Raw genomic sequence first — 14,763 nt, 5'->3', positions numbered from 1 at the left:
CATCTAGCGCAAAAATTGCATCGGTAAGGTGTACTGGCTCACTTCAGTCTTATCACCTACTGATGCAAAATAATATACCGTGAATATATTTTCAAGGTCCTAAAAGCTCAGTTCAAAGCATAAATAGCAAATGTACCATCTATTAAATCAGATGAACAACCTGTTAATCAAACATGATTTGCTTATCTCATTTCCCACAGCTTTGTGTGTTTATTTAACTCCAGTGACATGAAAGGAAAAAATGGGTAATCTGCTTCCGTCCCACTACAAGTGTGGAAGATATCTTCTGGAAAGATGTTTTCCTTTTACAGTGGTACTGTACCTTGGTTCCCAAACTTAATCCATTCTGGAAGTCTGTTCCAAACCAAAGCCAAGACGTGCTTTCCCATAGAAAGTAATGCACCCAAGGTTAGAAAAGTGGAAATCTGCCCAAAGACCTGCTCCGACCATAATGCGCTGAAGATGGACATGACACTATTGCCAACCGGTTCCTTTAGATGGAAGATGAATGACAACTTGTTTAGAGACCAGGAGATTATTAAGAAGGCCCAAAAAACTTTGAAGGATTACTTCGAGATAAATATGAACACTACGGTGGAAAAAAGAACTATCTGGGATGCAAGCAAAGCTGTGATGAGGGGGTTCTTGATACAACAGAACGCCGTAAAGAAAAGGACACAAAATGAAAGGAAAGATAAGATCTTGCAGAAAATCAAAGAACTGGAGAAGAAGTTAAGATCAAATCCGAAGTCACAGCCGATTCTGAGAGAAATTAAACTCTACCAAGCACAATATTCTGAATTGATAAACCAGGAAATAGAGTGGAAGATTAAATTAATGAGACAAAAAACTTTTGAATCGGCGAATAAATGTGGGAAACTGCTTGCGTGGCAGTTGAAGAAGAGACAAAAATTAAATACAGTCACAAATTTAGAAATCGAAGGAAGAAATATTCAGAACCCCATGGAAATTAGAAAGTGCTTCCAGAGATACTTCAAAAAGTTATATACTCAAGGGCCGCAAGACGAGGTTGAGATTAAACAATTTTTGGAAAGAAATGGACTAACAAAGTTGTCACAAAAAAACAGATTAATCCTCAACAACAAAATAACACAACAAGAGATTGAACAAGCCATTCAGAACATGCAACTGGGCAAATCTCCAGGGCCAGACGGCTTGACTTCCAAGTATTATAAGACATTAAAAGACTATTTGATCCAACCAATGATGGAGGTCTGTAACGAAATTATGGAGGGGAAGAGGGCGCCGGAATCGTGGAAGGAAGCCTTTATCACATTGATACCAAAACTGGAAACTGAAAAGACACAACTCAAGAACTATCGTCCCATTTCCCTTTTAAATGTGGATTACAAAATATTTGCAGATGTTTTGGCAAGTAGATTTAAAAGAGTTTTAAACGAGGTAATTCACAAAGACCAAGCAGGCTTTCTCCCAGGTAGACACATGTTTGCTAATACAAGGAACATTATTGACATTCTGGAACTTTTGCAAACAGATATAAACACAAAAGCAGTGCTAATTTTTATAGATGCGGAGAAGGCCTTTGATAATATTTATTGGAAATTTATGAAGGGAAATCTAAAAGAAATGGGAGTGGGACGGGGGTTTGAGAATGGGATTGATGCAATATATTCAGAACAAAAGGCCAAATTGATAGTTAACAATGTGGTTACAGAAGAGTTCAAAATTGAAAAAGGAACACGACAAGGCTGCCCGATCTCCCCTCTGTTATTTATCTCGGTTCTGGAGGTGCTCTTGAACATGATCAGAGGGGACCGGTTGGTGGAAGGGATTCAGGTCGGAGCGAAACAATATAAACTTAAAGCTTTTGCAGATGACCTAGTTTTGACCCTGCAGGAGCCAGAATCTAGTACGAAAAGAGTATTACAATTGATTCAGGACTTTGGTCGGGTGGCGGGATTTAAATTAAACAAACAGAAAACCAAGGTGCTGGGAAAAAAATTGACAGATACAGAGTCAGAACGGTTTCAGAGAGAAACAGAACTAACTATGGTTAAAAAGGTAAAGTACCTAGGGGTAAACATAACAGCAAAAAATCTGAGTCTATTTAAGGATAACTATGAAAAATGTTGGTCTGAAATTAAGAGAGACTTGGACAGTTGGACAAAACTGAAGCTTTCTTTGTTAGGTCGAATTGCTGCTATTAAGATGAATGTATTGCCAAAAATGTTGTTTTTGTTTCAAACACTACAGATTGTGGACAAGATGGAGTGCTTCCGGAAGTGGCAGAAAGATATATCTAAATTTGTCTGGCAGGGCAAAAAGCCCAGAATTAAGTTTAAGATATTAACAGATGCGAAAGAAAGAGGGGGCTTTGCCCTGCCAGACTTTGCCCTGCCAGACTTTCTGCTGGCTAAAAGACTGGCTACTTCTCGAAGACACTGATGTATTGGACTTGGAAGGTTTTAACAATGCTTTTGGTTGGCATGCATACTTATGGTATGACAAAGTTAAGATCAATAAGGCCTTTAAGAACCATATTGTCAGGAAAGCAGTGTTCAATGTCTGGACAAAATATAAAGACTTATTGGAAAATAAAACTCCAAGGTGGTTTTCACCTCTGGAAGCTAAGGCCCGAAAAAGACCCAATATGGAGGCCAAATGGCCAAAATATTGGGAAATATTAGAAAAAGATGGAGACAACTGGAAATTGCAGAGTTTGGAGAAAATGAAGGATAAGGTGCGAGACTGGTTACATTACGCTCAGATTAAAGAAGTTTTTAAAAATGACAAAAAGTTAGGGTTCCAGGTGGAGAAATCAAAGTTAGAAACAGAATTGTTAGAACCAAAGACTAAGGTACTATCTAGAATGTATAACTTGCTGTTAAAATGGAATACACAAGACGAAATGGTTAAATCGGCTATGATAAAGTGGGCGCAGGACATTGGGCATAACATTATGTTTGAGGATTGGGAAAGGTTGTGGACCACTGGGTTGAACTTCACCGCATGTAATGCTCTGAAGGAAAATGTAATGAAAATGATATATAGATGGTACATGACCCCAAGTTAAACTTGCCAAAATATACCATTCGTCTGATAATAAATGTTGGAAATGTAAAGAAAATGAAGGAACATTCTTTCACCTCTGGTGGACATGCCCTAGGGTGAAGGCCTTCTGGGAAATGATATATAATGAGCTGAAAAAGGTATTTAAGTATACCTTCACTAAGAAACCAGAGGCCTTCCTTCTGGGTATTGTCGGCCAGAAGGTGCTAAAGAAGGACCGAACATTCTTTATGTATGCAACAACGGCAGCAAGGATACTCATCGCAAAAAACTGGAAAACTCAAGATCTACCCACACTGGAAGAGTGGCAGATGCAGCTGATGGACTATATGCAACTGGCCGAGATGACCGGCAGAATCCGTGACCTGGGAGAAGAGAAAATGGAGGAAGACTGGAAGAAATTTAAGATGTATCTACAAAAACATTGTAATTTGGTTGAATGTTAAGAAGGATGCTAGATTATAAAAAATTGGCCACCACTAAATTAGATTTAAATTTGATGATAAGTGAGACTAAAGAAAATATAAAATTTTTTGGAAGAATTGCTAGATTATATTTGAATGAGTGGATATGAGATTGTAAACAAGTTGATAATTTGTTTGGAAAAAAACTTTTAATGATGTAAATGGGAGCGGGAGACGTGAGGGAGTCCAAAGAAGTGATGAAACTATGTTTGTGACAGAAGTAAGATTGTTTATTATTTGTGCATTTATATTTTAAAACTTTAATAAATATTTATAAAAAAAAAGAAAGTAATGCAAAATGGATTAATTAATGGTTGTTTCAAAAACAACCCTTAAAACAGCAATTTAACATGAATTTCACTACCTAACGAAACCATTGATCCATAAAATGAAAGCAATAATCAGTGTACTGTACTATAAAATAAAAAAGACAGTATTGTAGATGATAAAAATTAAAATTACTTTCTTACGTGCATTGATGATAGTCATTGTTTGGAAGGGGGGCTTTTATCCATTTCTGCAGTCACACAGTCAATCAATCAGTAGCTGAACTGCGTTCCACACAGTCACAAAAACAAGTCACAGAAATGAAGTCACAAGCCACAGTCACAATCAGTCCCATAAAAGTCACATTGGGGAAAAACAAAAAAGCCACACACACAAAAAATGCAATTTTTTAAAAGCAAAAACAAAAGCTCCAAATATCACATCTGTGTTGTGTGGGTGCTCAGGACTCAACAGCCGAAAGACTCAACAGGAAGCTTCCTCTGACTAGCAGCTGGAGACTCAATTTACAAACAGAACACACTCAACAGGAAGTGGAACATATTCAGCTTCCAAGGCAAAGCTCACAAACCGGAACACCTACTTCCGGGTTTGCAGTGTTCTGTATCCAAGTTGTTCATAAACTAAGCTGTTCTAAAACCAAAGTACCACAGTACAATCTCCCAATCATCTTCCCTCTTTTATTTTTCCAGCTCTGGCTGTAATGCTGACTGTACAGCAGCAGCCTTGTTGACATTAGCAATCATGAGGGTTTTGCTTCCAGGTAGAATTATTACATGAAAAAAGGAATGCCCGCCCTGCTTCCTGTAGCTTTAAAGGAGAGGGGTACATCGCTTGTGCCAAATTTTGTATGCTCTTAACAGGTGTGTCATTGGACTTGGAAGTCTTTGACAGCTTTCTTAACAGTTCCTACCTTTTTTGGATAGCGGGAAAAGCAGGTGCTGATTATGTCCAGGAGAAGGGAGGGCAGCCATTTTGAGATAAATCCCTTCTTGTCTCCCTCACCCGCCTCCTCTTGAATCCCATACAAAAGCAGGTTGGTCCCCCACATTAAAATTTTCAATCTCCTCATGTCAGGGAACTGCCATCAGCTCAGAGGCGAGAGGTGGAAGGGCAGTTGTGTTATAGGGAACCTCCGAAAATCTAAGCCCCACCTCCAGTGGAGAGGAGGTGGTGGGACCAGGGGATGCTAGGGAGAGCCTCAACACCGAGACTGAGCAAACCGGAGAGGAGGGAAGTACCCCTTTGCCAGCACCCAGTCTGCGCAGTAGGTTTCGGCGCAGGGAGGGGAGAAGGTTGGGGGTCACGCAACTGTTATGCTGCGGGAGGTACAAGGACCAACCACTCCCAGATTCCGCTACCAACTGAGCCAGACATGAACTTGCAACGCTCTTCACTGTCAATAGTTTGCACTAAGAATAAAGCCTGGAAAAGACAGGTCAGAGTCTTGCCTGTTTGCTCTCGAGCAACCACACCACCACCTGACATCCTCCTTCAGTGCTATTTTTCTAGAAGAAGAAGTGCTAGAACTCACCATGAACGTCTCCATTGTTCTCTTTTATAATGGCAATGGCGCCAACCTGAGAGGTGCCGGAACTGAGTTCCAGCAAGTTCTGGGTGAAAAAACCCCTGTCCTCCTGCTGCATTTCTAAAAGTTACCTTTTCACTTTCTTTACTGAGTAATTCTGGGCTATGGTCAGATCTAAAACCAAAGAGGCAGTTGCTCAAACACTATCATTATAAATCTCCAAATCACAAAGCTTACTTTCCAAAAACTCTGTCCAACTTTCCATTAGCTCCAGTTCAAATTATTTGAACTGCAGAGCCCGTTCATTTCAAATGCTGAACCTTCTGTCTGGGTGCTTTTTGTCACTCTCTGTAGATCTAGCGTCATTCTGAAGCATCCAGACATTTTTAGGACTGTCTGGTTGTTTCCTTTTCCTAACGGTTTAAAGTTTGTAATAAGAGCCATTTCTTGGATGTGTCATGATACCAGCCCTCACTTTTCTCATCTGTAAAAAAAGGAATCGCATTCAAAGTTACTAAAAGCTGAGCCATTTATGAATGAATGAATCTTCACTTGCGTCACCCATCGGCCATAGCAATAAAACAACAATATGATATACAAAGACTAGAAATAAAAAGTTGATTATATAAAACACAGTTTAGGGTCCTGAATCAGCAGTCAAATAGTGGACCTTATTCTGATTGCCACCGCTAGAAACGTTGCAACCTTTGCTGTCACCTGCTCATCTTGATCTGCCAAGAGAAAGGACACTGTGGCAGAGGCTGGGCGACCCGGAATGGACAATAAAAGAGGGGTGATAACCTCATTCCTCAAATCTTTATAAACAGCGCAAGCCAGCAGGGCATGCGCCACTGATTTGGTACTGCCATCTCCACAGGGACATAAGCGTTTTTCGTGTGGAATCTGTTGGAATCGTCCCTCAAGTACAGCCGAGGGCAATACATTCAATCTTGAGAGAGTAAAAGCACGTTTATATTTTAGAATTGCTAGGTCAGGGGTCAGCAACCCACGGCTCCGGAGCCGCATGTGGCTCTTTTACACCTTTGCCGCGGCTCCGGGGCGGATACTAGCGAGGGGAGGAGGCGCATGGTGCGCCCTGACACTTCCCACTGTGGTGGGCGCTGTACTGGCTGTGACGTCACATGGGGGCGGTGTATGCGTTAGTCACGCACCGCCCCAACGTTACCTTCCCACCCGCTGTCAGATTGCGGTTCCGGAGATATATTTGTTTTAAATGTCGCAATGGTTTTGTGGCTCCCATTTTTTTCTTCTTCGGGAACGGGTCCAAGTGCCTCTTTTTGTCTTAAAGGTTGCAGACCCCTGTGCTAGGTGATGCAGAGAGGGTGCCAGAGAGTTGAAATGGGAAGGTGGAAAATAGTCATACCATGGGCAAAATTTCCTAATTGTGACCAAGTTGTTCTGATGCTCGATATCATTCAGGCACTGACAAATTAGACTGTTTGCTTTACTAAAACCCAAAGTGAGTAGCTGTTGTGGTGATAAACCACAAGAGTGAAGTTTTTGATAGACAATTTTAGTCTGGGCGCTCTTGTGACAATCTTGCAGCACTAGGGATATTAGACCAGGGGGATTTAAGTTTAGGCGAAGCCAATAGTTAAGTGTCCTACGACTGGGGCCATCCATTTTGAGATGCGGTTCTCACCCCTCCGTTCCAATCAATTTCCATTTTCAATGCAAGTTTCCAATGGCAACATTTGCTGCACCCAGACTAAGACAAACACATTTTTAAAAAACAACCAAGAACAGCCCTAATGTTGCGGTAAAGAAGCAGCTGATGTTATAAATACTTGGTGGGCCTGTCTCAAAATACAAACATTTCTGAAGAAAAATGCCTATGCAATTAAGCTAATGGCAAGTTACATCATCTCCTTTAACCCTCTAAGTATACTTTTAGGCTGTCAAGACAGTTTTGTAAGAAAGGGAATACTAAAAGGAATCGCTTAACTGTAGCAAAACAATGTAATCGCCACTAAATTGCATATTCCAACGACCGCTACTGCTAAAGGATGGTTATATAATCCCTGGAAAAATAACTGAAACAGGGTCAGCCCGAGACATTTTGCTGCCTGAGGTAAAAAAACCAAGATGGTGCCTTCGCTTCACCATTCCATGCATCAGTGACTGAGTTTTGCATCAACACTGAAGATGGGACGGTATCGTCCACCACACCTGAGGGCAATAGACCAAGTCACTGTATATTTAAAGAAGTTTCATACTACAACAGTCATGCCTTCCCCCAAGGAATCCTGGGAAGTGTCGAAAAGGGTGCTGAGAGTTGTTAGGAGACTAATTCCCTCACAGAACTACACCTCCAAGAGTTCCCTGGGAAAAGGCACTGATTGTTAAACCACTCTGGGAATTGTAGAGGGGAATGAAAATGCCATCAGGTGAGACACTTCTTGTTGAACTCTGGCATAATCATCAATTTATTAACTGCCTTCTAAGCAACTGTCTCAGGGCAATGTACACTAAAAATAATTAAAAGCAGTTAAAAGCAGCAAATGCATTTAAAAGTAAACAAAATAGGAAATAGAAACAAAAGTAAACAAAATAGAAAATAAAAATGAAACCATAGACAACTGAAGCAACACTCTGCATTAGCACTGGGCAGCTTAGAACTGCCATTTTAATTTCCCACTGCCATAGCATCTCTCGAGAGCGTTGTGAGTAATTTTGCTATAAACCATCTACTCCTAAGGCAATCCGTCTTCTATTGGTTGGTTAGCCAGCATTCTTTAGAAAACGCTGGAGCTCTGAGTCATTAAATGCCTAGAAAGACTTTGAAAGCATCAATGCAAAATAAATATATTAAACGTCAGAGAGGAAGATTGAATGAACTCCGACATGGGTTTTTCAGAATGTAACTCCCAGTGTACTTGGACAGTGATCATATGCGTAGGATAATTCCAGTGAGATTTCTATGTCTGCTGGGCATGTTTTCCACCTTATTTGGCACTGACCTTAGGCTCTTCCATATCATCCTATTATGGGGCATGAGGGAGTCAGAAAGCATGATTCACAAACACTTCCAAGATGACACAGTTTGGGCCTTAAGCCATCTATGGTTAAGGCTGTGATTAAAATCCCAAGACTTTGGAAATAAATCCATACCTAATGCAGGGCCTTCTCCCTTATGCACCTGCCTGGGGGTGCTCGCTTAATGGTGCCACACTTGTCAGAGACTCAGTGCACAGCAACATGAGAGACAGGCATTCCACAGGCATCCCAACTGTGGAACCCTCTCCCACCCTCCTCAGATATGGATGGAGCAACAAGTCTTTCTGAGTACCAGCTAAAGACCTAGTTATTCGCCCAGATTTTGGGTTTGAATTTGCGTTACTGTACCTGATAGCTATTTAACAGTGCATATGCTCTCACCGGGACATGGGTGGCTCTGTGGGTTAAACCACAGAGCCTAGGACTTGCCGATCAGAAGGTCAGCGGTTCAAATCCCTGCGACGGGGTGAGCTCCTGTTGCTCGGTCCCTGCTCCTGCCAGCCTAGCAGTTTGAAAGCAGGTCAAAGTGCAAGTAGATGAATAGGTACCGCTCTGGCGGGAAGGTAAACGGTGTTTCCGTGCACTGCTCTGGTTTGTCAGAAGTGGCTTAGTCATGCTGGCCACATGACCCGGAAGCTGTACGCCGGCTCCCTCGACCAATAAAGCGAGATGAATGCCACAACCCCAGAGTCGGTTATGACTGGACCTAATGGTCAGGGGTCCCTTTACCTTTACCTTTTATGCTCTCACCTGGTTTTACTGCATTATTGTTTATTGATTAATATTTATTTATTTATTTATTTATTTATTTATTTATTTATTTATTTATTTATACCCCGCCCATCTGGCTGGGCCTCCCCAGCCACTCTGGGCGGCTTCCATAGAAACCAAAAATACAGTAAAATATCACACGTTAAAAACCTCCCTGAACAGGGCTGCCTTAAGATGTCTTCTGAATGTTAGGTAGTTGTTTATCGCTTTGACATCTGCTGGAAGGGCGTTCCACAGGGCGGGCGCCACTACAGAGAAGGCCCTCTGCCTGGTTCCCTGTAGCTTTGCTTCTCGCAATGAGGGAACCACCAGAAGGCCCTTGGCACTGGACCTCAGCGTCCGGGCAGAACGATGGAGGTGGAGACGCTCCTTCAGGTATACTGGACTGAGGCCGTTTAGGGCTTTAAAGATCAGCACCAACACTTTGAATTGTGCTTGGAAACGTACTGGGAGCCAATGTAGGTCTTTCAAGACCGGTGTTATATGGTCTCGGCGGCCGCCCCCAGTCACCAGTCTAGCTGCCGCATTCTGGATTAGTTGTAGTTTCTGAGTCACCTTCAAAGGTAGCCCTACGTAGAGTGCATTGCAGTAGTCCAAGCGGGAGATAACCAGAGCATGCACCACTCTGGCGAGACAGTCCGCGGGCAGGTAGGGTCTCAGCCTACGTACCAGATAGAGCTGGTAAACAGCTGCCCTGATTGTTTGATTGTACTGTGTTTTCTCAATATTACACTCCCTAATATTAGGAAACTCCCATTCCAAAGAATGTTGTGCATGTGTTTGGGGTCACGCAGGTGGCCTCAAAGAATCTGGGTACCTGAGTGAAATTCACCGCCCAATACTGTCTGTGTGTTGTTGCAGAAGCTAGCTCTATGAGTGCTGCAAAGAGCCTTTTTCAAGAAAGATACTTCTGGCCAACTGCATGCCTCACCTTTCTATGGCTATGCTCGTAGTGAGGGAGCTGTCTGTGGAGCAGGGACAGCCTGTTCATTTTCTAATCTGCTTCTCTAGCTCTCTAGACTTCTTCCAGAATGGAAGTATGCTGGGGACCAGAATGCAGAAATACCCATTAAGGTTGTGCAACCTCAGTCTTTTTTTTAATCATTGGTTTTCAATAGCTTCTCAGCTTTTTGACTAAGTACAAGTGTAAAATCACAAGTTTTCATTTGGTAGCAATTCTAAGGCAACACTATGTATATTGCTCTGTGAATTGCTATTTTAGGACTAATAATGTGCCTTATTAACACTATTAAGTAGAACACATATTAAATGAATATGTGAAAGCAAGGCATCTTCCTATGTTTTAACTGACTCATCAGGTAAACATCACAGCCCAAGTCCATAGCAATGACTTCTTTTTAAAGGTCTTGTCCACATAGCCTTTTCTCCTCTTCAATGGACACTCCAAGCAAACTTCAAAGCATTTTAAAGCTGAGCTTTGAGCTGTCATTGACTCTAATTAGACCTCTAATTAGACCCTAATCCATTTTTTCAACTGTAGTTGAGTGCAAACCAGCTTTGATCTCTGGCTTTTTGCTTCTCTGTTTAAAAGGACTTTTCTTTGTAGGTTCTCTGGAAATCCATAATCAGAATCTTTCTCTCTAAAAAATAGTCCAGACAGTTGTCCATGCTTACAGTTTCACCCATGCTCACTGGGCAAAACTGATGGTCTGGAAAAATCAACCCAAGATTAACAAGCAAACCAGTGTCATGACCATAGGACTCCTCCACTTGGGGAAACCCCCGGAGGATCAACAAATCCACCCGAAAACATAATTAATAACAGTAATAGCAAAATCGGTGCTGGTCTGAGATTACCATATAGTTGGAAAAAGCAGAATAATTATACGATAATAGTATCATACAATAAATAAGCACAAGAGTCAGAAGACAAAATGCCTGAAAATACAAAAATCCCAGCATACATGTTGCATATCACTAAGTATATTAAGAACTGCAATCTGCATGGAGGCAACTTTGCTAAATGCTCTATCAATGAAGGCAATAATTAGTTTCTTAGTTGTTTCCATAAATGTATACCCACCCTTCTTCCAAAAGGGAGGCCAGGGCAGATTGCAAATGTATAATACAGTAACAACAACAACACCACACTTAAAATACCCATCAATTCATTTTGAAAACTCCCTAATAAAATAAAATAAAGCAGCAGTAAGTTCAGCAGAAGAATCATTGAACCTCACAACTCCTGGTGGTATATAAAAAAAGTTTTCACAGGTCACCTTAAAGTAGACAGAGCAGAGGACAACTAAACAGAAATCAGTAGGGAGTCACATAATCTAGGGTTCACTATGGAAAATCCCTTATCAGGTGTCACTGCCTGGCTGATCTTAATGACTGGCTGCTGCAATACTGGAGATGGTGTTCCTTTGGGTCCTTGTGTCCCAGGTTGTTCAGGGCTCTGTGCACTAATATTAACACTTTGAACCAGACCTGGAGGTTCTCAGGCAGCTAGTGAAGATTGGAGGATCAGTGTCATATGACCCCCGCCATCCTAGATAGCAGACTATGAAGTGGCATTCTGCACCAGCTGCAGCATCTACAGCCTTCAAGGGGAGCACACTGCAGTTATCTATATGGGAGGTTATCAGTGCATAAGTAACTGCAGTCAAGTTGTCTTAGCCATAGCTTGCCAACTAGCTGGAGCTATGCATTAAAATAAGAGGTTATTTCTTAATGCTCTGAATACATTTTTTTCTGAATGAACACTGGGAGAAGGAATTGTTCCAGCAAAATATACCCCTATCTATTATCTCCTCTTTTATGGGACATGCAAAATAAATCTGTAAAAGGTTTTAATGCACAGCTGTTCCTTCATAAACTCAGCATCTTCCAGATGTTGTTGTTGGGACTCCAGCTCCCATCAGCCCCAGGACGCATGGCCAATGGTCAAGGATGATGGGAGTTGTAGTCCAAAACATCTGGAAGGCTCCAGAATGGGGAAGCCGCTGCCTTATAAGAAGACCAATTCCATAGCACTCATGCGATGGTTTTGACACTATGTATTCTGACACTGTATTTTCCAACTTGTCAGCTTTCATCTGGAGGAGCATTCAGCCGCTGTCACCTTCTGCATTTTTTGATTTGTTTGTTTGTTTAAGATGTGTGTTCACTGATCTAAGAATGAAGGCCAAATGTGGGATTGGTAAGATTAGCAAATGGGGAGGTTGCAGGTTTCATAAGACTGCCACAAGAGGTTGTGAATATATGGAGCTACTTTATATTGAATCAAGCCATTGGCTTATCTGTGCTTATAAACATTATATACTCTAATTTGAAACTTGTATTCTTATGAACAGGATGCAAGGGCATATGGTATTCCTTAGTTGTTTGTTCCCAACACCTGATTTTCAGGGGTATACTGCCTTTAAACATTGAGCTATTGTGGCTTATAGATCACTGAGATGAAGCGAACAGGAGAAGCTTTGAGTAGGAGCCTAGGAAAGGTGTGGTGGGAGAAGTTTGTCAGGAAGGGTGGGGTCCCTCCTCCTGTCACCTGTCTCTAACCTCCATATTTCCTCCCCTTCCTCCAGAAAAAGCCCAAGTTTGTCTGTCCTCAGCCTTGTCCTCACAGCTCTATAGCCTGCATGAAGGCTTTTGCACACAAGCACAAAGTGACCTTTCACTTTAACTTGCATAGCTGGAATGTCACCAACATTCTTAGGCCAACAGCTTCCCTCTGCAGGGAGAATTTTCATGAAAATTCTAGATCTAGAAAATTCTAGATTGACCAATCCATGGCAGATGCTTCAGCACCATTTCCACAGAAACACTTAGCATATTTAAGTATAGAAAGAAGAGTGCTCTCAAAAAGTTTGAAAACTTGAGCTTTCAGTAAAGATCAGGGCTTTTTTTCAGCTGGAACTCGCCATTGCCATCATAAGAGAACAAGGGAGGAATTCAAGGGGAGTTCCTGCACCTCTTTTTCTTGAAAAATAACACTGGCAAATGTTATTTTGTAATGTTATGAATCTGGTGGCCTGATTACTGTGAATGGACACCACTATGATTTTTGCCTAAATCATTACTTGATTGGAGTCAGGGATTTGACAAAACAACGTTAACAGTGTGACTTCAACAGATGTGGGTGTTTCCTGAATGGGTAATTCACCTGCCAGAATGAGATCTCCAAGAGCTCTGCATGGCGTGAGTCAACATATGTGTAGCAGCAGAAATAGCAGATTGAACAGAGAATATCTTGGGGTAGGGGAGTGGGAACGCTAGCTTTTACGTGGGAAAGCCGAGATTAGATCATCAGCCACGATTTCTTTTGCTAAAGGTAGTGCCACGGGGATGCAAATCTCCCACCCACTTACGGTTACCCGTTCACCATGAAGGGGAAAACATACAGGAGCTCGTATTGCACTCATATCTTTCCCCCCCACCCTGTTTAAAAGCAGCCCTCAGGGATGTGTGATTTTAATCAGGGTGAGAAGTGTGTGGTTAGATGGACACCCCTCCAACTACCACTCTCCAACTACCAGGTCTAAAACAGGGGGCCGTGGCACTACTTTTAGCAAGAGAAAACGACAATGGGAGACCTAACTGCAGAATTCTTACATGTCCACACCATTCATTTAAAGCACTATGATACCACTTAAAGGTAAAGGGACCCCAACCATTAGGTCCAGTTGTGACCGACTCTGGGGTTGCGGCGCTCATCTTGCTTTATTAGCCGAGGGAGCCGGCGTACAGCTTCCGGGTCATGTGGCCAGCATGACTAAGCCGTTTCTGGCGAACCAGAGCAGCGCACGGAAATGCCGTTTACCTTCCCGCCGGAGCGGTACCTATTTATCTACTTGCACTTTGACATGCTTTCGAACTGCTAGGTTGGCAGGAGCAGGGACCGAGCAACGGGAGCTCACCCAGTCGCGGGGATTCGAACTGCCGACCTTCTGATCGGCAAGTCCTAGGCTCTGTGGTTTAACCCACAGCGCCACCCGCTTACCCCCAATTAATTCTCAGAACTGTACTTTGCTAAGGGTGCTGAGAGCGAGTGGGAGGACTCTATCTCCTCTCATGGAGCTACCATTCTCAGAATAGTTTAATAATCGCTCCGTCTTCACAGAGAACATGGGGAATTGTAGCTCTGCGAGGTAAATAGAGGTCTCCACTGCCATTGGGAACCGACTCTTCAGCGAAGCCCACAACTCCAAGCGAACCAATCTAGTAGAGAGTCTTGTGAGCAAGCCGTGTCTCATCTTTAAAAGCTGAAATATACTCGGAGTTGAGAATGGATTTCATGCTCTTTATTCAGCTCATAGTGGTGAGGAGGAATGGAAGTTTCCCCAGAATGTCTGCTTTATATACATTATTTACACAATGGGCTCCACGTGATTGGCTAATTCTGGGATTCTCCTGTAGGCCAATCAGGTTGCGGATTCACTTCCACCTGGAGCTGGATTGGGTGGCTTCTGTGGACCAATCAGACTGCTGTATTCTGGGTCCTATTGTTCTAGGACCAATCAGACTGCTGCATTTTGGATCCTATTCAACTCAGTACCTAACAAAAGCTGGTGGGAGAGGTGGGTTTGATGAGGCCTCTTTGCCCCGTCACCTGGTCTCAGACTCCTTAAGTTGTTCTTGAACTCTTTAAGTGGCACCTTTGGGGATTTGCACCTGTATCTT

General features: G+C 42.4%; 1 protein-coding gene, 1 long non-coding RNA gene and 1 pseudogene across 5 annotated transcripts in view; 1 reads left to right on the top strand and 2 right to left on the bottom strand.

Annotated features, from left to right (window-relative positions):
• The window catches only part of ZDHHC8 (zDHHC palmitoyltransferase 8), a 137,121-nt gene that overhangs the window by 88,000 nt on the left and 34,358 nt on the right, over positions 1-14,763 (bottom strand). The gene's annotated exons all lie outside the window — the stretch shown is intronic.
• Positions 1-14,763, bottom strand: part of LOC309330899 (serine/threonine-protein phosphatase 2A activator pseudogene) — a 51,027-nt pseudogene that overhangs the window by 1,907 nt on the left and 34,357 nt on the right. Inside the window, exon 1 of one of the 3 annotated variants that reach the window (XR_014161616.1) lies at positions 4,714-4,883. The exons of 1 other annotated variant lie outside the window; for it this stretch is intronic. The product of XR_014161616.1 is annotated as a serine/threonine-protein phosphatase 2A activator pseudogene (transcript). Of the gene's footprint in view, positions 1-3,985; positions 4,378-4,713; positions 4,884-14,763 lie in introns of those variants that run through there. One more of the 3 variants, XR_014161617.1, reaches the window with a different exon arrangement.
• Positions 1-14,763, top strand: part of LOC309330948 — a 138,582-nt gene that overhangs the window by 98,105 nt on the left and 25,714 nt on the right. The gene's annotated exons all lie outside the window — the stretch shown is intronic.

Source organism: Podarcis erhardii, assembly GCF_964252035.2.
Source record: "Podarcis erhardii genome assembly, chromosome: 15".
NCBI classification, from domain to species: domain Eukaryota; kingdom Metazoa; phylum Chordata; class Lepidosauria; order Squamata; family Lacertidae; genus Podarcis; species Podarcis erhardii.
This window is presented reverse-complemented; position numbering and strand designations above follow the sequence as displayed.